This window comes from Chenopodium quinoa, unplaced genomic scaffold (assembly GCF_001683475.1).
Source record: "Chenopodium quinoa cultivar QQ74 unplaced genomic scaffold, ASM168347v1, whole genome shotgun sequence".
In the NCBI taxonomy this organism is placed as follows: domain Eukaryota; kingdom Viridiplantae; phylum Streptophyta; class Magnoliopsida; order Caryophyllales; family Amaranthaceae; genus Chenopodium; species Chenopodium quinoa.
In genome coordinates, this window is record NW_018743051.1 from 1,054,279 (window position 1) to 1,081,988 (window position 27,710).

Consider the following 27,710-nt stretch of genomic DNA (forward strand, 5'->3'; position numbering starts at 1 on the left):
TTAGGATCGCAGAACGTTCTGAATCATTCTCCGTCCCTATCGCTACTTTGACTTTTGTTTTCGAAACTTGCGTTTCTCCAAACTCAGTCAAAGTGGGGGCTTCTGTAGACACCCATTTGTGTCTCCCCAAAACCAAACCCACTGATGAGTACCTTTCACGTCGAATCATAATCGAATGAAACGAAAGTGTGGAAAGTCTAGCGTTGCGGAAAGTTTTTATTTCTTTTCTCTTGAAAACTTTATTTTAAGAAAACAGACAATACAGTTTGGTTGGTCCATGATATGGGTCCAATAGTAGTGTAGTTGGATGGGGCTTGCAAAGACCTTTCCAACGATATATTATAAGCCCAATTATGATGAATATTGAGGAAATTATGGCCAATTTACCAAACTGGGCCCGGTTTGAGCTTTATATACGGCCCAATAATCTAGGGGAGGGCCTAATATGATTTATCATTCCTAATACAATTAGGAATGGTTTTAGTCTTCTAGATTCTTCTAGAAGGTTCTTTTCATTCCTAATTCAATTAGCATTTATAAGTTGACTTTGTTGACTTTTCAGAGTTTTAATCAAAATCAAATAGCATTTTCGAAGAAATTATATTATTTTATCCTCCAGTACGGTAAACTTATCGGATTTTCGAAAACGCGTTAAAATCAAGCTTGGCGTCTAACCCTAGGCCTTGGCGCCTGGAACCAGGATTGGCGCCTGGCGCTAAGGCTGGTGGCTGGCGCCAGCTAGCCACCGTTGGCGCCAGCTCTGTTTCCTGAGCGTTAGACTCTGTTTTGTTAATTTATCTTTTTTGGCTGATTTTCTCTATAAATATCGTATTAAAAACTTCGTTTTCATTCATCATCTACATCTATCATTCACCGATTTACACCAATTCTTTTAATTTTCTCTTAATCATTCATCTCTCTCATTCTTTCTTTTTCTTCTCTAAACTCGGTTTTCTCATACAAAATTCCACATTCACAAGATCTAGAAACACCTAGCCATATTCGAAGTTGCCTTCGCCCTAGACGTGAAAGGTTTAATTTCTGAGGGTTTGGTCCCAAATCTCTCTTTCAATTATTTAATTTAATTGTTTTGATTATTATTTTCCTTGAAGTTACTAACGTGTGTATTTTGTTATTAGAAAGAGGCACGAGGCATCAAAGTAAGTGCTTTAATTGGTTTATTGATTTATAATGTAGATATCATGCTTACATTGTTATTATGATATTCCTAGTATCATGTCTAGGTTACTTTTAATATTAAATATGATTCCTATGATGCCTTTTATTCTCTTCCTAATATTTATGATTGTTAGTATCATGTTAGGATTAAAGATTTGATTTTTATTGCTTAGTGACATGCTAGGGTTTGTTATTAATCTTGTTAGTATCATGCCTAGGATCTTGCTATGTGTATTATGCTTTGATATTAACATGAACATGGTTATGATTATGATTGTTATAATTTATTATTATTATTATTTTGATGATGATTATTTTATTTATGATGATTATGATTATTATTATGTCATGTTTATTGATCATTATGTTGCTTGATATTTATTGTTATCGCTTGATCACCTTTATGCATGTTGAAGGGAATTGGTACTTGTAATCACGCTTAATAAGATAACTAATAATCTTGTTAGGGTTAATATGATTATAATTCAAGTGATCGCCAATAATAGATTTATTTGTGCATTAATATTAAACCAACATAGATTAAACAGGTTTAGGGTTAATCCTATTGATTGCATATTAGTCAGAAAGCGCACATGAATACGAGCAGAATAAAGTAGAGGCCTATTATTAGGGCAGGTTCAATCTCTTTTAGATTGGATTTGTACCATCATCCCCAAACCCTTATTTGGTTCATGACCTTATGGAGTTGACGATCTCTTGGATCGTTAAGGGGTATAACCTTCACCTCATGAACGGTTTACAAGTTCCTAAAAAACTTGTTGGCGACTCTTTTGCTCTATCTTCTTCCCTTTTGGACGCCACCGTACTTTAGTGTATGATCACAATGGGGTTCAAGCTAGTGGGATTTTAAGGCTTGAAATTATTCCCTACACAAATTGGTGAGGATTTTAATGCAAATGGGTCATTCTTTTTGAGATTAAAATTAGGCCAAATGGGTCGTTCTTTCGGGGACGGGGTAGTAGTAATTACATAAGAAAAACAACACATATAAAATTTTAACAATCAATTGATATCCCCCAAAGTTGTCAAACTTTGAAGGAATGGACCATGAGATACAAATTCTTCACAACCCCTATCCCATCTTGCTACATCATGTGTTAGGGTATTACACGCACATTTGACATGAGAAAGAACATCGCTAGTTTGATCTAAAAAAAATAATCAAATGATTTTGGCTTTTTTTCCCATATGTGTATTGGAAGTATAATTATACAAAAAGAATTTGGAACAACAATTATTATTGTGGATCAGATCTATACAAGATTTATGTCAAGTCTACCTAAAATTTTTAAACTTTTCCTCAAATAAACTTTTATTTCACATTTGGACTTACACGTCTTATGTCTTTTATGAAGCACCGATAAGGATTTTTTCCTTTTCCTCAAATAAACTTTTATTTCACGTTTGGACTTCCACCTCTTATGTCTTTCAAGAAGCACCAATAAGGATATTTTCTTTAATTAACAATCCCACATAAAGGCTTGTATAGTTGTATAATTTACAAACGTGTTACACTAGTACTTAAAATATATAAAAGGATGCGAGTTAAAATATATAAAAGGATTTGAGAAATGAAGACTTGTGGAGTTGTAGGAGAGCATAAAGGAAATCTTACAATTTACATTGTCTTTCTTGTGGTATTATGACTTTTTTTTTTGGACACAAGTATTATGACTTAATTTGAGATGAATTATAATAAATTTTTTACATTAAATTGATTCTAATTAACTCATGGGTATTTCTTTAAAAAAAAAAGAAAAGAAAAAAGAAAAAAGAAAAAATTCAAGGCCAAAACATAATTTTAAACTGAAGCCGAGTGGCCCAGTGTAGACACCTAAAAATGTCTCCCCAAAACCAAACCCGATGATGAACAACCTTTCACCGCCACTATTGGTCAGGTTTAGTATTTAATCCCGAGATTGCTTAAAAAATCGTATTTTATTAAATGCATATTTTTGAACAGTCCATAGATTAGTCTTGATGTTTGGTAAAAGCATAGTTTTAATTTCAGCCCAAACCTTTTTTATTTTATTATTTATTTTTGGCCCAAACCCTTTATTTATTTTTATTTAATTATTTTCTTATTTTAGCCCGAATAATAAAAAGTCAGAAAAGGCCCGAAATTGTCAATCGGCACTTAAAATGCCGAAGGAAATTAGGGTTAAATATGTATTTAGACGGAAAAACAGGCAGGAATTTCCCGCGCCACGGCAGGTACCTACCGTTTCACGGGAATCCTTCCCATCTGACAGTGGGATTTCCTGTGACACGGGAGGTCTGCCGTGACACGGGACATTCCGTGTCTTTTCCGCGTAAACCCTTGACGCGTTTTCTATCCCGTTTTCTGAAAATTTCCCGCGTCACGCCAAAAGTGTACCGTGTCACGGGAAAGTGTACCGTCTGACGGTGGAGCTTCCCGTGTCACGGTACAGTTTGAACGTGTCACGGGATAGTTTTTTAGGGTTTTTATCATTTTAGGGTTCCGTGTGCTTCCTCAGCACATTTTTCCTATAAATACCCCCTCATTTCTGATGAACGGGGCACCGAGTAATTCTCTGATTTAATTTTCTCTCTTCTATGCTTTAGCCTAAACACTAGCCTACCCCTTTTCTACTTCAAAATTCCTTCTTCAAGTACTTAAAGGAGTTCATACTTTACTCGTGGTTCTATCCTTAAGCCAAGGTGTGAAAGGTAGAACTGTTTGAGGGTTTGGCCCCAAATCTACCTTACTTAATTTAATTTAATTTAATTACTGCTTTATTATTTCCTTGAAGTTACTAAATCGTTTATTATTTTGTAGTTGCAAACAAATAGAATCAAAGTAAGGATCATGCTCCTTTTATTTTTATTATTTTTCTAACGATTTTATGTTGTTGGAATTGTGATTAAATGGGTTTTAATATTAATGTTGTTTTATTATATTTATGATAACCATATTTCATGTTTAAAGAGAATATGTAATTGAAAATCACGCCGAATAAGATAATTTGGACAACCAGTTTAGGGTCCTTTTAATCTTACTATTAATTGAAGTGATCACTAATATTTTAGAATTATGTGTGCATTAATATTAAACCAATTTAGTTAAATAATAGTTCGGAGCAAATTGAATTATTGTTTGTACGCCTTTGAGATCACAGGAATACTTTTCACTATAAGAATCGAGTAGAGGCCAATACGGGCGAATGTGACTCCATGACTCACTTCGTACCATCATCCCCGATCCTCCTTTCGTGGTTCCGAACCATATGGAGTTAGTAATCTCATGGATTATGAATGGGGTGTAACCTTCACGGGTCAATCGTTGTTGCCTATCGTTGTCCCTTTATTCGTGGTTGCCTTAAATGATCCGTGAACGGTTTACAAGTTCCTTAAAAACTTGTTGGCGGCTCCCTACTTTATTTTTCCCCAATCGTTGTCCCTAATCGTGATGTCAATTCCCACTTCCTATGAGTGCCAAGCATATTCACAACATGCTTTTAACGTAGGCGCACTTCGAGCAACGCCTACAATTTGGCGACTCTGATGGGGAGGATTCTTAATTATTTATCGATTTGACGGATCGGTATTTAATTAAGATGAGTGGATGAGACTTGAAAGATTCTTGAAAAAAATATTCCTGTGATTAATTTGGCATTTTTGCATCTGCATAGACGTTTTAACGTTGCTTTCAGGTCTGTCCCGTAAGAAAAATTAGATAACTTGGTTGCGCGCGAAGGAAAACAGGGCACCAATCAGATCTTTTGACTGCCGTGCCACGGCAGAATCTACCGTGTCACGGTACAGTGCACCGTCTGAAAGTGCACAGTACTGTGACACGGGAATTTTTACCGTGTCACGGTGCACAGTACCGTGACACGGGAATTTTTGCCGTGTCACGACAGTCCTAAAATCAGTCCGGTGGCTTATTTTCTTTCCTCACATTCGACTTCCTTCGATTTTTCTGAAAAAACGTATGTATTCTACATGCGTCTTAGCCCAGGGGATTTAAGCTCTATCGACCCAAAAACGCTCATGGAAATAAGGGTTCATCCGAGTTATTAAATCCACCCAAACCATGGAGTCGAATTCGATTTCATCACGAACTCGCGGAGCCGCCCGTTAGCATACACCCTCAAGGGAGGCTGCCTTGCTAACGCGTCCAAACTCTTAACCATGGTACCCTTTTGACACCCAAAGCTTGACCAATAGTTGAACATAGATCTTGACTCAAGGTTGTGAACTTTTTACATCATCGTGCCTAAATGCTATGTGGTTGTTTGGTGCTAACCTTCATGTGTTTGCTCTTTTGTTTAACCCATGACCGAGGGTTTTTATTCTCACATAGTAATTAGTACGGATCTAAAATCGGTTACAATATGGAAAAATCACAAAACTGACCTGGAACTGCGCACTGTGTCACGGCATGTTCTGCCGCGCCACGGTGAACAGTGCCGTGATACGGGGCTGTCTACCGTCTGACGGAAGACTGCACTGTGTCACGACAGTCTGTACCGTCACAGTGCTCAGAAAAGTGTCCTGTCAGTCCTTTTTCGATTTTTGTGCGAATGCTGTGTCCAGTTTTGTGTCGTGTCTAGTTGTACGGTTAAAACACGCGTCCATAACCTCACTTAATCACTCACATGTCGTGTTCACACACTTTTTTGCTTTAAGTCGTGCATCACTTTTTTTACCGTATTTCAGGAAGTCTTGTTTTTGTGTCGTTTTTTTTTCGGAGTATGTCGGATGGTATCCTCCCTTTAAAAATAAAAAAGTAGAATTTCAAAATTATAGATTTTTTTTTTTTAAAAAAAAAAAAAATTCCCGTGCCACGTCATCATCCACCGTGGCACGGGAATGGTTGCCGCGACACAGGACTGTCCACCGTGGCACGGTGGACCTGTAAAAAAAAAATCCCGTGCCACGTCAGCATCCACCGTGGCACGGGAATGGTTGCCGCGACACGAGACTGTCCACCGTGGCACGGTGGACCTGCAAAAAAAAAAATTTCCCGTGCCACGTCAGCATCCACTGTGGCACGGGAATGGTTGCCGCGACACGGGACTATCCACCGTGTCACGGCACAGTCCACCGTGGCACGGGAATGGTTGCCGCGACACGGGACTGTCCACTGTGTCACGGCACAGTCCACCGTGGCACGGTGGACCTGAAAAAAAAAAAAAAAATCTCGTGCCATGTCAGTATCCACCGTGGCACAGGAATGGTTGCCGCGATACGGGACTGTCCACCGTGTCACGGCACAGTCCACCTGCAAAAAAAAAAAAAAAAAAAGAAAGCGTCAGTCAAGTCTTCCGTGTTAATTTTGTCCTCGCGTCAGTCATTTTGGTTATTGTTCACATGTCTAGCCATACGATCATACCACGAGTCTTATAACATCACTTAGTCACTCATGAGTCAAGTATAGTCCACACACTTTCTTTATGTTCCGACTCGAGTCATGCACCAGGTCGTTTATGATCGTATATTAGGTTCATGCACCCTTTTTTCGTCATAATAAAAAATGAGTGGAGTTTTCTCACCTGTTTTCAAATGTCTATTTTTTTCCTTCCTTTCCTATCTTGAGCAATGAGTCAAACAATTAAGTGAATTATTTTATTTCACAGTACTTGGTCAAGGAACAGGGATAGATCAATACGGTTCGAGCCATTACCGCAACAATCTCTCAGATCTAATAGGCGTTCAAAGAGAACTTTGTCATCTCCGTTACTCATCACCTTTCAATGGCCACTAAAGAAGACATTGAGAACATCAACAAATCCATTGAGGCACTGTCTTCCATGATGCAAACCCTTACCACTAGGGTCACTACCATGGAACAAAACAAGGTCACTGTTTCCACCCTTGACAAACTGAAGGAACAAATGAGTAAGATCTCTGAGGATTTCACTTAAACGGCTTCCCACTCCTTTGGATGTGAAGGATAGACTCCCTGAAAAGTTCTCCACTGCTGATATTCCAAAGTTCAAGCCTACTGACAATCCAATATTCCATTTGAAGGCGTTCTCTGCAACCATGGCTCTTAAGGGATTGGACGTAACACTCTTCCCTACGGTGTTCCCTCTCTCCTTAGAACATGCTTGCCAACAATGGTTTTATTCCTTAGATGCCAAGCATACTGCGACTTGGCAAGATGTCACCAAAAGTTTCATGAATCGTTACAAGTGTAACATTCAAACTAAAACTTCTGAACGTGAACTCTCCATTCTCAAACAGAAAGAGAATGAAGGCTTCACCGCTTATCTGAACAGGTGGAAGGAAACGGCTTCACTCTTGGTAGATCCTCCCAAAGAAAGAGAGATGGTTCACCTCTTTATTCAAAATCTGACTCACAAGTATAGGGAACATCTCAAATTTCTTCCACTGAACACTTTCGAAGCTGTATACGACATCGGCATCAATATCGAGGATGAGCTAATAAAGACTGCTGGTAGTAACAATAATAACACTTGGAAAAACAAGAAGAACGACCATCCTTCTTATTCGTCTTCTAACCACGAAAATACTACCAACAATATAAGCCAAGTTGATCTCAATGAAGTGTTAGCTCTTGATACTCCATTGCCCAAGAAGAAAAGAACTTACACTCCTTTAGGAATGACTTATGATGCGGCCTTTGATCGCCTTTACAGTTAAGGCTTGATCACACCTATTGGGCCATTTCCAGAGCCAAAACCTAAAGAAAGGAGCGCCAAATGCAATCCCAATGCCCATTGCAAGTACCATCAAGGATGGGGCCACACTACGGAGCAATGTTGGAATTTGAAGGACGTCATTCAAGACCTGATGGATGCAAATAAACTTCCTGTCCCTCCACGCGGCAAGAAGTAATGAATAAAAGGCACACAGATCCTTCGTGCAAGATTTCATGCTTTTTTTTATTCTTTTGTTTCAACCCTCTCCCCCAATAAGTCTAGCATAGGTTCCCGTTATCCATATGTACTGTCTATGTGTCATATTTCTTACCTTTTCCATCAATGAGCATTCCTTTCCTTTGCAATCGATCATCGAATTCATTTGCAAAATAAAAAAAAATAAAAAAAATCAATTACCGAACTAAACCCAAGGTACACCAATGACTTGAGGAACCTTTGTAACCATGTCATTCCCTATTAATCGTTCAATCACATTCCATTTCTTCATCAACCATTTTGAGCCTCGTCTAACGTTTGGCCTTCATTTCTTCAACCCACATTCACTTAACCCCGGGATTGGAAGATGTGTAATTGTATAACATTCAAAAAGCAAGTAAAAAAAAAAAGAAAGCAGCAAAGCAACAATAAAACAATGTTTAAAGGCAAGTGTTCCAATGTCTTTGATATGAGCACGTCTCAAATTGCGTCTCTCATCGAGTGCTCGGTACCGTGCCTGAGAAACATGAACGCTAAGTGAGTGATGGACCGTATGATCTGAGATTGCCTACATTGATTCAAAAGAATGAAAAAATAAATAAATAAAAGTTCAAAGCAAAAAAAAAAAAAAAATAAATAAATAAATAAAAATGTGTTGAAAATAAACTTGCAAAATTCAAAATTTTCAAATTCACAATTACACATCTTAGGGGCTTCTCTCGGGTCTTGAGCCTTTTACCTCTTTATTCCTTAAACCATCAACTTAACCACATTACAACCCTTGAAAGACCTCTTTGAGGTGTACGTACACTTGTGCAAAGTTCGGTTAGAGCTACGTTCGGCCTGATTCCTAACGGATACGTAGGCAACCTCACATCGAGGTGCGGCCACATTCATATTCATATCCATGCATGATCGAGTCAAAGAATATCCAATGCTTATCCCTACCCATTTAGAGCTAGACTTGGGGGCTTAAACCCAAATCACATTAGCTTACCCAGCCTGAAGAGTCATCATCTTTAACTCTTCTCACATCTCTTTCCATCGTTATAACCCTTGCAGCCAGCCTTAGTATCACATTCACACACTTCACTCACACATCCATATCCATATCCATATCAATCATCCTTCCCTTTAAGATCCCTTTATCATGAAATCTTGTTTCAACACTTTGCATGCTTCATCATATTTGAAGACAACATTCAGTAGAAGAAACATTGCATACTTGCTTAGCTTCCTGACCTGAGCAATGTTCATTGTTTCGCATAATGTGCTAAGGAACATTTATATATCAATGATTTTTAATCATACAAAGCATATCGTGCTTAGCTCCTTGACCTAAGCAACGTCCATTATGCAATAATCACTATACGTGCTTAGCTTCCAGACCTAAGGGACGTTCAAAATCGCTTCTTTACACCATATATGATGCTTAGCTCCATGAATTAAGTTCATTCATATATCGTGTCACATGATGTAATTGTCCTTAGCCTCCTGGCCTAAGAACATGCATCATGCATACATTATTTTCAGGATAAACAATTCAATCCATACGAATCATTTCGTCTTGCTCAAGGAGGAAGTTCAAAACTTCTCTCCCTTTTCATTATTTTATTTTGGGGAAGTTCAAAAAACTTTTTCCAAGTTTTCATCGAAGGAAGTTCGAAAATAAAAGTTCAGTTTTCACATCTTTCTTTTTCGGGAGAAAGTCGGTACCCTCCACTCATGACAAAAATTGACGGAAAATTTTTGCTTTTGCATCTTCGTTTGCTTGTGTCTGCACACACACACACTCACAATTCATACACATGTCATGTCACATCAAGTCAAACTTGGTCAAGTTAGTGGTCAAGTCAATCACAGTATATACGAGTCCATTGGCAAATTTATTTTTGCAGGTCTTATCTACAGCCCACGTCCGGGGACAAGCAGACCATCTACAGCCCACGTCCGGGGACAAGCGGACCATCTACAGCCCACGTCCGGGGACAAGCGGACCACCATCATTTCATGACGCAAGGTTCTCGATACACAGAGACTTGCAATCTCATCATCTTTCGACTTTCCTCAAGCATGGAAAGTATTATCCGGTGGATTTTTCTTCAAGTATAGAAAACCGCCAAATCGGCTTTCCTCAAGCATGGAAGGCATTATCGGTGGAATTCTTCAAGCATAGAATGACACCATATTCATCAGTCGGCTTTCCTCAGGCTTGGAAAGCGTTATCGGTGGATTTTTCTTCAAGTATAGAAAACCGCCAAGTTGGCTTTCCTCAGGCTTGGAAAGCGTTATCGGTGGATTTTTCTTCAAGTATAGAAAACCGCTAAGTCGGCTTTCCTTAGGCTTGGAAAGCGTTATCGGTGGATTTTTCTTCAAGTACAGAAAACCGCCAAGTTGGCTTTCCTCAAGCTTGGAAAGCGTTATCGGTGGATTTTTCTTCAAGTATAGAAAGCCGCCAAGTCGGCTTTCCTCAAGCATGGAAAGCATCATCGGTGGATTTCTTCAAGCATAGAATGACACCAAATTCATACGTCGACTTTCCTCAAGCATGGAAAGTATTATCCGGTAGGTTTCTTCAGGTTTAGAAAACTACCAAACTCCTCAATCGGCTTTCCTCAGGCATGGAAAGCGTTTCAACAGACGTCATCCGGTGGATTCCTTCAAGCATAGGAAGCTACCTAGCTCATTTGCCACAATACACTGGTGTTAGATAAGCATTCTATCCCTTTACTCTTTTATCTGTAGAACTAACATTTTTCTGCAGGTATCGGCGTATACAGAATGATTTAGGATCGCAGAACGTCTTTAATCATTCTCCGTCCCTATCGGCTACTTTGACTATCGTTTTCGAAACTGACATTTCTACAAACTCAGTCAAAGTGGGGGCTTCTGTAGACACCTAAAAATGTCTCCCCAAAACCAAACCCGATGATGAACAACCTTTCACCGCCACTATTGGTCGGGTTTAATATTTAATCCCGAGAGTGCTTAAAAAATTGTATTTTATTAAATTCATATTTTTGAACAGTCCATAGATTAGTCTTGATGTTTGGTAAAAGCATAGTTTTAATTTCAGCCCAAACCTTTTTTATTTTATTATTTATTTTTGGCCCAAACCCTTTATTTATTTTTATTTAATTATTTTCTTATTTTAGCCCGAATAATAAAAAGTCAGAAAAGGCCCGAAATTGTCAATCGACACTTAAAATGCCGAAGGAAATTAGGGTTAAAAATGTATTTAGACGGAAAAACAGGCAGGAATTTCCCGCGCCACGGCAGGTACCTACTGTGTCACGGGAATCCTTCCCGTCTGACGGTGGGATTTCCCGTGACACGGGAGGTCTGCCGTGACACGGGACATTCCATGTCTTTTCCGCGTAAACCCTTGACGCGTTTTCTATCCCGTTTTCTGAAAATTTCTCGCGTCACGCCAAAAGTGTACCGTGTCACGGGAAAGTGTACCGTCTGACGGTGGAGCTTCCCGTGTCACGGTACAGTTTGACCGTGTCACGAGATACGTTTTTAGGGTTTTTATCATTTTAGGGTTCCGTTTGCACCCTCAGCACATTTTTCCTATAAATACCCCTCATTTCTGATGAACGGGGCACCGAGTAATTCTCTGATTTAATTTTCTCTCTTCTATGCTTTAGCCTAAACACTAGCCTACCCCTTTTCTACTTCAAAATTCCTTCTTCAAGTACTCAAAGGAGTTCATACTTTACTCGTGGTTCTATCCTTAAGCCAAGGTGTGAAAGGTAGAACTGTTTGAGGGTTTGGCCCCAAATCTACCTTACTTTATTTAATTTAATTTAGTTACTGCTTTATTATTTCCTTGAAGTTACTAAATCGTTTATTATTTTGTAGTTGCAAACAAATAGAATCAAAGTAAGGATCATGCTCCTTTTATTTTTATTATTTTTCTAACGATTTTATGTTGTTGGAATTGTGATTAAATGGGTTTTAATATTAATGTTGTTTTATTATATTTATGATCACCATATTGCATGTTTAAAGGGAATATGTAATTGAAAATAACGCCTAATAAGATAATTTGGACAACCGGTTTAGGTTCCTTTTAATCTTATTATTAATTGAAGTGATCACTAATATTTTAGAATTATGTGTGCATTAATATTAAACCAATTTAGTTAAATAATAGTTCGGAGCAAATTGAATTATTGTTTGTATGCCTTTGAGATCACAAGAATACTTTTCACTATAAGAATCGAGTAGAGGCCAATACGGGCGAATGTGACTCCATGACTCACTTCGTACCATCATCCCCGATCCTCCTTTCGTGGTTCCGAACCATATGGAGTTATTAATCTCATGGATTATGAATGGGGTGTAACCTTCACGGGTCAATCGTTGTTGCCTATCATCGTCCCTTTATTCGTGGTTGCCTTAAATGATCCGTGAACGGTTTACAAGTTCCTTAAAAACTTGTTGGCGGCTCCCTACTTTATTTGTCCCTAATCGTTGTCCCTAATCGTGATGTCAATTCCCACTTCCTATGAGTGCCAAGCATATTCACAACATTCTTTTAACGTAGGCGCACTTCGAGCGACGCCTACACCCAGAGTCACATTTTTGTAAAACATGAGGGCTGTGAAAAACAATGGGCTGGGCCCATCTTATCAATTTCATAAAACGCTTAGATTAGTCACTACTCAGCACTCACTAGTGCCAAGACTTCCAACAATCGTTATACAATCGGCATTGTATTCTTTCCTTTCATAAAATACTAGTGTTTTATTATTATTATTATTATTTAGAAAATTTTGTAAAATACTAGTGTTAAATCACGTCAAAAAATTTAAAAAAAAAAAAAAAAAAAAAAAAAAAAAAAACTAATGTTAAACCCTCTTTTGTTCTGGATTAAAAAGGATTTTTTAAGTTTCATAAAAGGATCCCATGACTCCATGAGTATATTAGTATATATACTAGTATTTCATTTTGTGCTATAAATTACTTTACGAAAATGTTGATATAATTTGTATTAGAGTTTGGTTTGTTATATTTGTTAATATTGTATATTTGGAAAGTTTATCTTGTTTAGGAGTTTTAGGCAAGTTAGGTATTCTATTGTATTTTGGTATATATTGGTGATTAATAGAATACAGAGGGCAAGCCGTTTTCTCCAAATATTTCTTGAGCTTAACATGGTATCTGTAGAGACCCATTTGTGTCTCCCCAAAACCAAACCTAGTGATGAGTACCTTTTACGTCAAACCATAATCGAATGAAGTGAAAGTGTGGAAAGTTTAGTGTTGCGGATAGTTTTAATTTCTTTTTTCTTCTCTTTGTTTTTGAAAACTTATTTTAAGAAAACAGTCAATCCAGTTTGGTTGGTCCATGATATGGGTCCAATAGTAGTGTAGTTGGATGGGGCTTGAAAAGAGCTTTCCAACGATATATTATAAACCCAATTCCGATGAATATTGAGGAAGTTATGGCTAATTTACTAAACTGGGCCCGTTTTGAGCCTTATATGCGGCCCAATGATCTAGGGGAGGGCCTAATATAGATTTATCATTCCTAATGCAATTAGTAATGGTTTTAGTCTTCTAGATTCTTCTAGAAGGTTCTTTTCATTCCTAATTCAATTAGCATTGATAAATTGACTTTTGTTGACTTTTCAGAGTTTTAATTAAAATCAAAGAGCATTTTTGAGGAAAATACGATTTTATCCTCCTGTACGGCAATTTTTATCTGATTTTAAGAAAATACGTGATTTTCTAAATCAGCGCCAAACGCCAGCTGTAGCGCCTGGCGCTACGCTTGGCGCCAATGGCCAGGGTTGGCGCTAGTTCAGTTTTACATGCGCCAGACTCTGTTTTGATATTTTTATCTTTTTGGCTGATTTTCTTTATAAATAACGTCGTAAAAACTCCGTTTTCATTCACCTACAATTAGTTTTCATCTCTCTCTTATTCTCTTTAATAATCATTCTCCAACTCTCATCAAGATTCTTTTGATTATTTTCTCTCTCTTTTCTAAACTAGCATTTTACATACAAAATTCCGCATTCATTAGATCTAGAAACACCTAGCCATATTCGAAGTTGCCTTCGCCCTAGACGTGAAAGGTTTAATTTCTGAGGGTTTGGTCCCAAATCTCTATTTCCTTTATTTAATTTAATTGTTTTGTTTATAATTTTCCTTGAAGTTACTAACGTGTGTATTTTGTTATTAGAAAGAGGTACCAGGCATCAAAGTAAGTACTTTAATGGTTTCCATTGATGTTATGATGTAGAAATCATGTTTAGATTGTTATTTTGATATTCCTAATAGGGCTGGCAAACAGGTCGGGTCGGGTTCAGGTCGACCTGTTTACATAAACAGGTCAGGACCCCCCAACCTGAACCCGACCTGTTTACTTAAACAGTTCAAATAAATCAACCTGAACCCGACCTGGTTTTAAACGGGTCGACCTGAACCCGACCAGTCTAAACCTGTTTTTTTTTTTTTTTTTTTTTTTTAAATACCCTTGTAATTTGTTTAACATGTATTTATACATGTATCATTCAACTAACATAAAATACAAATTCAAAGCAAACATAAATCCATTATAATTCCATTACAGTTCATACAATCCTACAACAATAAAATTAAATATGATAAACTGGCTGGGTATTATCAAATAAATAATAAATAATTAGGCAATAAAATCGAAACAGGTGCTGCTGCATTCGACATAATTTAGTATCTTCATCATCTTATTCGGATTCGCATGTTCAATGGGTTCAGAAGGAATGAGGCTGTAAACTATCTGTTGATTAAGAATAAATTAAATAAATAATTAAGCCAAATGCAGAGAGAAATCACAAAAAATGCAAAAAATTAGTTAACAACATTCACACCATTCCAAGCTTCCAACTCATGATGAAAAAATCAACTCATAAACAAGCTGAAATATTCTCATAAACTCATAAAAAATCAAAGTAAATCGCATAAATAGATGATAAAAAATCAAATAAAATCGCATAATCAAAGTGATGAAAAAATAGCATAAACAAATAAACCCATAAACAAACAAACTTCAATCAGATTAAAACAAGTAAATTATTGAGAGAAGAAACAAAACGCATAATAACATGTAAATTACTGAAATTGACGAAAAAAAACGTATCAAAACACAAAAAAATTAAGTAAAGAGAATGAAATTAACAAGTAAATGACCTTGGGAATGTTGAGATTAATATTCAGCAAACTAAGCTTCAATCAACAATTTTAATGGAAAAGAATTAAAAACAAGAGGGTAAAGAGAGAGAACTAGAGAAGAGAGAGGAGAGAGAAAGAGAATGAGTAAATATTGAATGAAAAGCGGCGTGAGGTATGTTTTTTTTAGGGTTTTTCATAAGATAGTTTGGGCTTAATTGGCCCATATTTAAAAATTAGGTTGTAAAAACAGAGTGGTAAACAGGTTTGGGCGGGTTGGGTTCGGGTTGACCCGACCTGAAACTGACCCAATTAAATAAATGGGTTTAGGCGGGTTGGTTTCAAGTTGGGATTTCCAACCTGAACCCGACCAGTTTAACTTCAGGTTGGGTTCGGGTTGACCCAATTACATAAACGGGTTGAAATTCTCTGTCAAAACCCATTTATTTCGGGTTGGGTTCGGGTCGGGTTGTCGGGTCGGATCAGCTTTTGCCAGCCCTAATTCCTAGTATCATGTCTAGGGTAATTTTAATATCAAATATGATTAAAAGTATGATGCTTCTTATGTATTCCTAATATTCATGATTGTTAGTATCATGTTAGGGCTAAATATTTGATTTTTATTGTTTAGTGACATGCTAGGTGTAGACACCTAAAAATGTCTCCCCAAAACCAAACTCGATGATAAATAACCTTTCACCGCTACTATTGGTCGGGTTTAGTATTTAATCCCGAGAGTGCTTAAAAAATCGTATTTTATTAAATTCATACTTTTGAAAGGTCCATGGATTAGTCTTGATGATTGGTAAAAGCATAGTTTTAATTTCAGCCCAAACTTACTAATTAATTTTAAGCCCAAACCTTTTTTTATTTTATTATTTTATTATTTATTTTTGGCCCAAACCTTTTATTTTTATTTAATTATTTTCTTATTTTAGCCCGAATAATAAAAGTTAGAAAAAAGCCCTTCCCGTCTGACGGTGGGACTCCCCAAGACACGGGAGGTCTGCCGAGACACGGGACGTTCCGTGTCCTTTCCGCGTAAACCCTTAACGCGTTTTTCATCCCGTTTTCTGAAGCATAGTTTTAATTTCTCGTGTCACTCCAAAACTGTACCGTGTCACGGGAAAGTGTACCGTCTGGTGGTACAGTCTGACCGTGTCACGGTACAGTCTGACCGTGTCACGGGATACTTTTTTTAGGGTTTTTATCATTTTAGGGTTCCGTGTGCTCCCTCAGCACATTTTCCCTATAAATACCCCCTCATTCCTGATGTACGAGGCAACGAGAATTTTATTATTTTTATTTTCTCTCTTCTATGCTATTAACCTAAACACTAGCCTCCCCTTTTCATTTCAAAATTCCTTCTTCAAGCACTCAAAGGAGTCCATATTTTACTCGAGGTTCTGTCCTTAAGCCAAGGCATGAAAGGTAGAATCGTTTGAGGGTTTGGCCCCAAAATCAACTTTATTTTATTTAATTTAATTTAGTTTTTGTTTTATTTATTTCCTTGAAGTTACTAACTCGTTTATTATTTTGTAGTTGCAAACAAACAGATTCAAAGTAAGGATCATGCTCCTTTTATTATTATTATTATTATTTTTCTAACAATTTTTATGTTGTTGGAATTGTGATTAAATTGGTTTTTATATTAATGTTTTTTTCTATTATTTTATTTTGATCACCATATTGCATGTTTAAAGGGAATATGTAATTGAAAATCACGCCTAATAAGATAATTTGGACAACCGGTTTAGGATCCTTTGTAATCTTATTATTAATTGAAGTGATCACCAAATTTTTAGAATTATGTGTGCATTAATTTTGAACCAATTTAGTTAAATAATAGTTTGGAGCGAATTGAATTATTGTTTGTATGCCTTTGAGATCACATAAATGCTTTTCAATATAAGAATCGAGTAGAAGCCAATACGGGCGAATTTGACTCCATGACTCACTTCGTACCATCATCCCCGATCCTCCTTTCGTGGTTCCGAACCATATGGAGTTAGTAATCTCATGGATTATGAATGGGATGTAAACTTCACGGGTCAATCGTTGTTGCCTATCGTTGTCCCTTATCGTGGTTGCCTTTTTTATGATCCGTGAACGGTTTACAAATTCCTTAAAAACTTGTTGGCGGTTCCCTACTTTCCTTGTCCCTAATCGTATTATGTCAATTCCCACTTCCTATGAGTGCCAATCATATTCACCACATGCTTAACGTAGGCGCACTTCAAACGATGCCTACAATTTGGCGACTCTGCTGGGGAGGATTCTTAATTATTTATCGATTTGAGTGATCGGTATTTAATTAAGATGAGTGGATGAGACTTGAAAGATTCTTGAAAAAATATTCTTGTGATTAATTTGGCATTTTTGCATCTACATAGACGTTTTAACGTCGCATTCAGGTCTGTCCCGTAGGAAAAATTGGATAACTTGGTTGCGCGCAAAAGCAAACAGGGCACCAGTCAGATTTTCTGACTGCTGTGTCACGACAGAGTCTGCCGTGTCACAATACAGTGCACCGTCAGACGGTGCACTGTACCGTGACACGGGAATTTCTGTCGTGTCACGACAGTCTTAAAATCAGTCCGATGGCCTATTTTCTTTTCTCACAGTCGACTTCCTTCGATTTTTCTGAAAAAACGTATGTGTTCTACATGCGTCTTAGCCCCGGGGGATTTAAGCTCTATCGACCCAAAAACTCTCATGGCAGTAAGGGTTCATCCAAGTTATTAAATCCACCCAAACCATGGAGTCGAGTTCGATTTCATCACAAACTCGCGGAGCCGCCCGTTTGCATACACCCTCAAGGGAGGCTGCCTTGCTAACGCGTCCAAACTCTTAACCATGGTACCCCTTTGACACCCAAAGCTTGACCAATAGTTGAACATAGATCTCGACCCTAGGTTGCGAACTTTTTTACATCATCGTGCCTAAATGCTATGTGGTTGTTTGGTGCTAACCCTCATGTGTTTGCTCTTTTTGTTTAACCCATGACCGAGGGTTTTTATTCTCACATAGTAATTAGTACGGACTTAAAATCGATTAAAATCTGAAAAAAAATCACAAAATTGACCTGGAAATGTGCACCGTGTCACGGTATGTTCTGCCGTGTCACGGTGAACAGTGCCGTGACACGGGAAAGTCTACCGTCTGACGGTAGACAGCACCGTGTCATGACATTCTGCACCATGACACGGTGCCCAGGAAAGTGTCTTGTCAGTCTTTTTCTCGATTTTTGTGCGAATGCTGTGTCCAGTTTTGAGTCGTGTCGAGCAATACGGTCAAAACACGCGTCTATAACCTCACCTAATCACTCACATATTATGTCCACACACTTTTTTTTTAGTCGTGCACCACTTTTTGACCGTATTTTAGGGAAACCTTGTTTTTTGTGTCGTTTTTTTTTCGGAGTAAGTTGGATGGTATCCTCCCATGTTTTTTTTAAATTTATAGATTTTTAATAATTTTTTTTAATTTTAAAATTATAGATTTTTAATAAAATATTTTTCCGGATAGGTTAAGGTTAAGTTTGGTCATTAAAGGTGTGTTTGTTTCGGTGTTGCAGCGCTTGGGCAAGAAGCAAGGGTAGATTGTTACGGTTCGAGTCCATACCTCAACAACCTCTTATACCAAAGAGGCGTACAAGGAAACCACCCCAATCATCTCCACAAGATCCATCTCCAGTCTACTTTCAACCAATGGCCACTAAGGAAGACATTGAGAACCTCAACAGGACAATCGAAAGATTGTCTAACATGATGCAGACACTCACCACTAGAGTCAGCACTGTAGAGCAAGACAATCAAAACAGTGTCACTACTGCTGCGATGGACAAGATCAAGGAACAGATGAGCAAGATTTCCGAAGAGTTCACTTATGTGGAACAACTTGTCACCTCCTTGTCCATAAGATAGAAGCTTCCTGAGAAGTTTTCCACTGCTGATATTCCCAAATTCAAGCCTACTGATAATCCGCTTTTCCATTTGAAGGCTTTTTCTGCAACTATGGATCTTAAGGGAGTAGATGTGACACTCTTCCCTACGGTGTTTCCTCTTTCCTTAGAGGATGCCTGTCAACAGTGGTTCTATTCTCTGGAATCCAAGCATGTCGCGACCTGGGAGGATGTTGCTGAAAGCTTTATGAATCATTACAAGTGTAACATCCAGGCCAAGACTTCTGAACGTGAACTCTCCATTCTCAAACAGAAAGAGAATGAAGGCTTCACCACTTACTTAAGCAGGTGGAGAGAAACAGCTGCGCTCCTGGTGGATCCTCCCAAGGAGAAAGAAATGGTTCTCTTGTTCATTGCCAATCTGACTCATAAATACAAGCAACACTTGAAGTTTCTGCCTTTAAGTACCTTTGAAACTATATATGATATTGGAATCAATATCGAAGATGAAATGATGAAGTCTGTTATTAGCAACAATAACAACAGTACTTGGAAAAACAAGAAGAACGACACTCCTTCTTCTTCGTTTTCTAAGCCCAATAATGCTACCAACAATATCAACATCAATGATGTGCTGGCCCTTAATGCTCCTCCTCAAAGATTCCAAAGGCAAAGGAGGGTTTATATGCCTTTGGGAATGACTTATGATGCTGCTTATGACCGTCTTCATGGTCAGGGACTGATTATGCCAATCAGACCATTTCCAGAACCTCGACCTGAGAATAGGACCGCTAGCTATGACCCCAATGCTTATTGCAAGTATCATCAAGGCAAGGGTCATAACACTGAGAAGTGTTGGAGGCTGAAAGATGCAATCCAAGACCTGATTGATGCAAACCAACTTCCTGTCCCTCCAGAGGGCAAGAAGCCTAACATTCAAACAGGTCCTCTTTCTGATGCTTTGGCTATCATGGGAGATGAAGTCTCCTTTAATCCGTCAATACTCATTCAACCTGTGAATGAACCTCTGCCGAAAGTTGTATTTATCTCAAGCACTGAAGAAGTGAATGGGATTTGGGATAGTGATGATGAAGACGTCTATCTCAAAGACATAGCCTGTTCATCTCTCGGCACCAGTGAAGATGTTTGGGGGGACCTTGAGGTCAAGGTTCTCACCAGAAGTGGACGGTTGCAACAACCTAACCCACCTCCACCTCAACCACAATCACATCCGATAGTTGATCCCATCGACCCTGTGAATAGCGATGTGGTCAAACAACTGCAAAAGACCAAGGTGGAAATGAATGTATGGAAGCTTTTGGCCACTTCCCACGAGCATTGAAAGGCTGTGATGAATGCTCTGGTGAAAATAGGAGTTGATGATGACATGACTCCTCAAGGACTGGTCAACTTTCTCACTACTGAGCTGCCGAGTACTAGCAATCTGATTTCCTTTTCTGATAAGGATCTACCCCCGGAAGGGGACCAACATAATAAGGCCTTACACCTCACTGTAGTGTGTAGGTAGATGAATGTTCCTATGAGCCTGGTTGATAATGGCTCTGCGATCAATGTGTTCCCACTCCGTACTGCAAAGAAGTTGGGTATAAAGAATGAAGAATTGACTCCCTCCACTCAAGGATTCGAGCTTACAATAATACTCGCCGTCAAGCCGTGGGTACTATCATATTGAATATAACTACTGGGGCCATTGAACGTCGCACCAAATTTCAGGTGGTGGACATTAAGGCCTCTTTCAATCTGTTATTAGGACGCCCTTGGCTTCATGAGCTAAAGGTGATTCCGTCATCGCTCCACCAGAAAGTGAAAGCCATAGTTGGAGGGGTTCCGATTACTATCGATGCTTCTCCTATGCGCATTCAAGTTATTGATACTCCTATCGTCCATGTTGAACATGACGAAGAAGATGAAGATCTTTGGGGGTTTTTGCTAGATGATGTTGTTGTGATCGAAGAAGAGGAAAAGTGTCATCTCGACTTCGATCCCTACTCAAATACCAGTATCAACGCCATTCTGAAGAAGCAAGGTCAATTCCCTGGAATGACCCTTGGGCTCAAGAAGAAAATGGCTAAATCTTGGGTCCATCCTGGTGTTCTCAAGAAGGATACTTTTGGCTTAGGATTCGAGCCAACAAAGGAAGATCTGAAACAAGCTGCATTGAAAATGAAGGCTCGCAACAACGCTCGAATCACGAAGACGGAAATGGCCATGGATCCATATCCGTTCACCCTCAATGGCCAGTACATCAAAGAAGGGGAAGACTTCCCATGCTATGAATTCCCTGAACCATTTGTCCATAATGGGATCCGTGAACCGGGGTTCAAGGTGTTCCTCGATTGTGACTTCATCGATGAAGAGCTCTCCACAGCCGAGAAGTCAGCTAGCCTGAACTCTAATGATTTGGGAATCAACCTTCTTTTTGGAATGGAGAATAATGAATCCAAGCCGGTCTACAATGATAACTCCGAGCTCGTTCAAGCCGTCATAGCGAACAAGGATTTCAACCCCTCCGAGTTAATCGTCCAAGCTGACAACATTTCAAGGGGATGGCGCAAGACATTGAAGATCACTACTCCGAGTGGAGAGAAATTGGAAATAACCGCTGGCGAGGGTCCTATGTTTGATGAGTCTGAATCGTCTGGGTCCGAGTCCGAGTCTGAGTCTAAGTCTGTAGACGAGTCCTTAGAGTCTGAGCATGACCCTCTTTCTGCTATAGAGTTCAACCCTGAGTCTCGTGTTGAGTCCTCTCTTCCTAGTCCTAATAATTCTGGTGAGGTCGCAGCCGACCTTGCCTCTCTTGATGTATTAGCCAATGAATTCAATGAAATGAGTACCTTTTCTTACGATGTGTGCCATTCCCCTAGCCCTGATCAATATTGCTTTGCTAATGATAAAAATGACAAAGAAATAATAAAAGCAATGGAAGAACACGAAAATAAAACAACAGTTATTGAAGATACAGAAACAGTTAACATTTCTAATGATACGACTATTAAAGAAGTAAAAATTGGATTAACACTAAGTCAAGATGAACGCAAAGAGCTAATTAACTTGCTTAGTGAATTTGTTGATGTATTTGCTTGGTCATACCAAGATATTCCAGGAATTGACAGGGATATAGCTCAGCATACGATACCACTCATTCCAAGTATGAAGCCTGTCAAACAAAAGCTGCGCCGAATGAAACCAGATGTGGCTCTCAAAATCAAGGAAGAAATCAGGAAGCAATTGGCCGTAGGTTTCATCAGAGTATCCAAGTATCCGGAATGGATAGCAAATGTGGTTCCAGTTCCAAAGAAGGATAGAAGGGTCAGAATGTGTGTTGATTACAGGGATCTCAATAAAGCAAGCCCAAATATGGGTTCCCTCTACCTCACATTGACATTCTGGTCGATAATACAGCAAACCATGCACTCCTGTCATTCATGGATGGTTATGCCGGATATAATCAGGTATTGATGGCCGAAGAAGACATGGAGAAAACCACATTCATCACACAATGGGGTACATATTGCTATACGGTAATGCCATTCAAGTTGAAAAACGCTGGTGCCACCTACCAAAGAGCAGCTACAGCATTGTTACATGACATGATGCACAAGGAGGTGGAGGTCTATGTCTATGATATGATTGTCAAGTCTAAAGATCGCCCAGGCCATATCGTCGCACTTCGCAAGTTTTTTGAAAGACTCCGTAAATACAACATGAGACTAAATCCATCAAAATGTGCATTCGGAGTCACGTCAGGCAAATTACTTGGATATGTGATCAGTTCCCGAGGGATTGAAATAGATCCTTCAAAAGTAGAAGCAATCATGGCCATGCCACCACCCAAAAATGAGAAGGAGATTCGAGGCTTCATTGGAAGATTGCAGTATATAAGTAGGTTCATATCAAAGCTCACAGCGATATGTGAACCTATATTCAAGAAGCTTAAGAAGAATGTCCCAGTCACATGGGATGATGATTGCCAAAAGGCTTTCGACAAAATCAAAGAGTATTTGGAAAATCCACCCGTACTAGCGCCAGCAGTACCTGACTTTCCTCTTCGACTCTACCTTACGGTCACAAGAGAAACGATGGGGGCAATGCTAGCACAAAAGATCGAAAGCAAGGAGAATGAAATATATTACTTGAGCAAGAAACTCCAAGGATATGAGACGCGATACACGCCACTCGAGAAGTTGTGTCTCGCACTTGTATGGGTCGCACAAAAACTAAGACATTACACGCTCACTCATACAGTGCATGTCGTGTCCAAGATGGATCCTCTCAAATACTTGTTCGAGAAAGCAACACTCAACGGCAGATTATCAAGGTGGATAGTCAATCTGGCTCAGTTTGACTTGAGATTTGTGCTACAAAAAGCCATCAAAGGTTCTGCAGTTTCAGACTTCTAAGCAGACTTTCCGCTAGAAGAAGCTGAAAAAGAAGAAGATGAGTACAATTTCCCTGACGAAGATTTACTCATTATCGAAGACGATAGTTGGACGCTCTATTTCAATGGAGCGTCAAACCAAAAAGGATGTGGTGCAGGAGTCTTACTCGTATCACCCAATGAAGAACACATCCCAATTTCCATGAAGCTCGACTTTGATGTCACCAACAATGCCGCAGAATATGAAGCATGCATTTTAAGGTTAGAAACAACTGTCGCCATGGGAATTAAGAAACTCAAAATCTATGGTGATTCTTCACTAATCATTAACCAAATCTCCAAGAGATGGAAAGTGAGAAATGAAAGTCTCGCTACGTATCAAGCTCATCTAGAAACTCTCACGGAGCAACTAGATGAAGTGGAATATACGTATTTTCCAAGAGAAGAAAACCAGTTCGCCGACGTACTAGCTAAATTAGCATCAATGGTGCGAATTTCAGCTGACACAATCAAAATGCCACTGACCATAGAGAGAAGATATGAGCCAGCTTATGTTCATGCACTTGACGATGAACAAGAACCACAGGAAGAAGATTAAGAGCCATGGTATACAGACATCCTTAATTATGTGACAAGAGCAGAATACCCTCCTAATACTGATAAAAGGGCACACCGTGCTTTGAGGCTCCTGGCCTCCTAGTATGTGCTCATCAGGGGAGAACTCCTCAAGAGAACTGCAACGGGAAGGAATCTCTTATGTATAGCCAAGAAAGAAGCACATAAAACCATAGAAAACCTTCATGCTGGTATATGAGGAACTCACATGAATGCAAAGATGTTAGTCCAAAAGATTCAACGACAAGGTTACTATTGGACTACTATGGAGAGAGATTGTCACGAGTACGTCAAGAAATGTATGAAGTGTCAAATCTACGCAAAATTACAGCATGTTCCACCTTCTCTTCTCTACACGTATACTTCTCCATGGCCTTTCTCCACTTGGGGCATTGACATCATTGGAAAAATAACACCACCAGGACAAGGGGGGCATGAATTCATTCTCGTAGCAATCGACTACTTCACCAAATGGGTCGAGGCTGCCTCATATGCCAAGCTGACGGCAAAACACGTAGCTCAATTCATTAAGAAAAATATCATATGCCGCTATGGGGTACCACATGAGATGATCAGTGATAATGGAACACATTTCCAAGCCGAATGCGCGGAATTATTGTAGAAATATCATATCAAACATCACCGATCATCACCTTACAGACCACAAACGAACGGAGCAGTCGAATCGGCCAAGTAAGCTACATTTCGCTCTTTGGGGTTATCGAACCTCTGTTCGTACATCGACAGGGGCTACCCCTTTCTCTTTGGTCTATAGAGTTGAAGCTGTATAACCAATCGAGCTCGAAATACCTTCTCTTCGAATCGCATTGGAAAGCCAACTAGATGAAGTCGACTGGATTAGAGCAAGATACGACGAACTGGTCTTGCTTGATGAAAAACGCTTGGCAGCTTTGCATCATGTCCAAACCTACCAACAACGTATGGCACGACATTTTAATAAAAAAGTCAAGACCAGAAATATCAAAGAGGGTGACCTAGTGCTTAAGGCACTTCGTAAAAATGTGTTAGATCCAAGAGGCAAATTCAGACCGAGCTGGTCAGGCCCGTACATTGTTAAAGCCATCCTGTCTGGCGGAGCAGCACAATTGGTAGACATGGACGGTAACGACTTTCATAACTTAACCAACTTGGATCAACTCAAGAAATTCTACGCCTAGTCGCATGGGTTCCTGACCCAATAGAGCTACGTCTGGCCTGATTCCTTTTTAGGATACGTAGGCAACCCCTCAAGGGGGCCCGACCACTTTAAAATAAAAAAATCCTCCCTCTGTTAATCAAATATGCGCGTCGGTTCAGCATTGCGTCACGGTAAAAAAAAAAAAGGAATTGCTGCGACACGGGATACCCTACCGTGTCACGGTATTGTTCACCGTGACATGGTGGGCCTGAACGAAGAAAAAAGGAAAGAGAGACTCCCGTGACACGGGAATTTATCCCGTCTGACGGGAGAAATGTCCCGTGCCACGCCACCCCCTGTTAAAAAAAAAAAAATTGCCGTGACGTGGGAATTTGTACCGTGTCACGGGATCCTTTCATCGTGACACGGTGGACTTTCAGTTTTCCCGTTTTATTTTTGGAATATTGGCGCATTCGTTGCGAATTAATTGTTCGAGTTTTTATTTTCGTTCTTCCATTGCGTTCGACTCCTTGACTCGGATAAATAAATAATAAATAAAAGTCATTGTAATTTTTATTTTTAAGGCTGAAATAAATGTGCTATTATTAAAATAAATACGACTACAAGTATTGGCATCATATGCCTTATTTTAAATAAAAATTATAAATCATAAAAAGCAAAGCACTATTGATCTAATCTCTCTTCTCTTTAGGAACATCATTCTCTTGCTCAATTAGGTCGGCCTTCACCATTAATGTGTCCTTTGTAGCCCGAACCGTTACACCCCTAGTCGAACTTTCGCCCCTTTCACCTTTCTTGAACTTTTTCGGTTATTTCTCCCTATACACCATTTTTTCTTTACCCTTTCCTTTCACGTAGTTCTTCTTTCTTGGCATCTTAGGAGTCTTAAACTCAATTCCTTGTGTTCTCGGACCTAGACGATCTTTAAGAGGAGCTTTCTTATACCCAAGACGACTCTTTACATCAGACTTGCGTGATCCGAATCGTTCCCTCCTACTTCTAGGATTCAACCATGCCTTGTATGCACTAGATAAACGAGGAGGAGCTTGGTCACTTGCAGAAACGGTCCACAAAGGTCTTCCAATCCAATAAGCCTCGTACTTGTGAACGTTACTTTCATGCAACGATACTTTACGAGGACTATCGTTATAGCGTGGAATTACTTGTTCAAGTCCATACTGCCGCATCAGTCGAGAGGGACAGTAAAAGGTCAGTTTGGAGATACTAGGAACACGGCAATATGGAGTTTCATTCGTGCCAACCATCCTAGTAAGCCTCCACGCCTCCCAACGAATAGAAAATTCCCTCTTTGCAAAGAAATTTTTCCAATCTTCATACGACATGTTCGCAGAGTAATTCTTTTTCCTGTGGACTAAGTCGTTAGGGCCATATTTTTCAATATCGTCGGGGGCTTCAAATAATTCCAAACGCTCCATCAACCAAATCAGCAAAAAAGAAAAAAAAAAGAAAATTAATCAAAATTCCTCCGGCAGAGGACAGATTTCATCATAATCAAATTTGAAACAGTGTGTTTCTGGACTCCAATAACCTAATGCTGCCCTAAGAAAATCATGTTCAATAGCTACGTGTCGCAGGGCTAGCAAACCCCTGACATGAAATAATTCTAACTCTCTTTTTTCAGCATTGGTCAAAGAATAAGACCAGTCGCGCAATGTATTATCAAAATTCTGATACATGATTATTAAAATATGAAATTCTAAATTATTTTGTGTTTCGTAATTATTCATATCGTGAATAATCTAGTCTTATTTTATAGCAAAAGCGCTCGAAACTGCCTAGAATTTATCTTTTCATACGCGTAAAACAAACCGCTAGCTAATACGCGTCCCGCGACACGGGAAATTCCACTGTGTCACGAGAACTTTTTCCGTGACACGGCAATTTTTGCCGTGACACGGTGTACAGTGCCGTGTCACGGCACTTTACGCGCTTTTTATAATTTTTTATCACCGTTTATTTTTACGCGCTTTTTCCGTGTCCCGTATCTATCCGGATTTTTTTATAATTTTTTATCTTCACCGTTTATTTTTCAGTTTTTTTTCTGAGAGTTTTATTTCTAAATAAATTCTCACCTTTTTTATTTTTATCTTTATTTTATTTATTTCAAGATATTATTTCTTTATATTTGTTTTGTTTTTTTATTTTTATTTTGGGGAAGGTAATTTCATTTATTCTATTTCTTTATCATTTTATTTTTGGGGAAGGTAATTTTTTATTTATTTTATTTCTTTATCATTTTATTTTTATTTCTTTTCTTTTTCTTTTGGGGAAAGTAATTTTATTTTGCTTGTCTTTTTATTTCTTTTTCTTTTGGGGAAGGTCGGTACCTTCCATTACTCCACTTATGTTATTTTTTTTGTCGCGTCGTTAAGAAATACACAATCACACACAAGGAGTCTCAAAC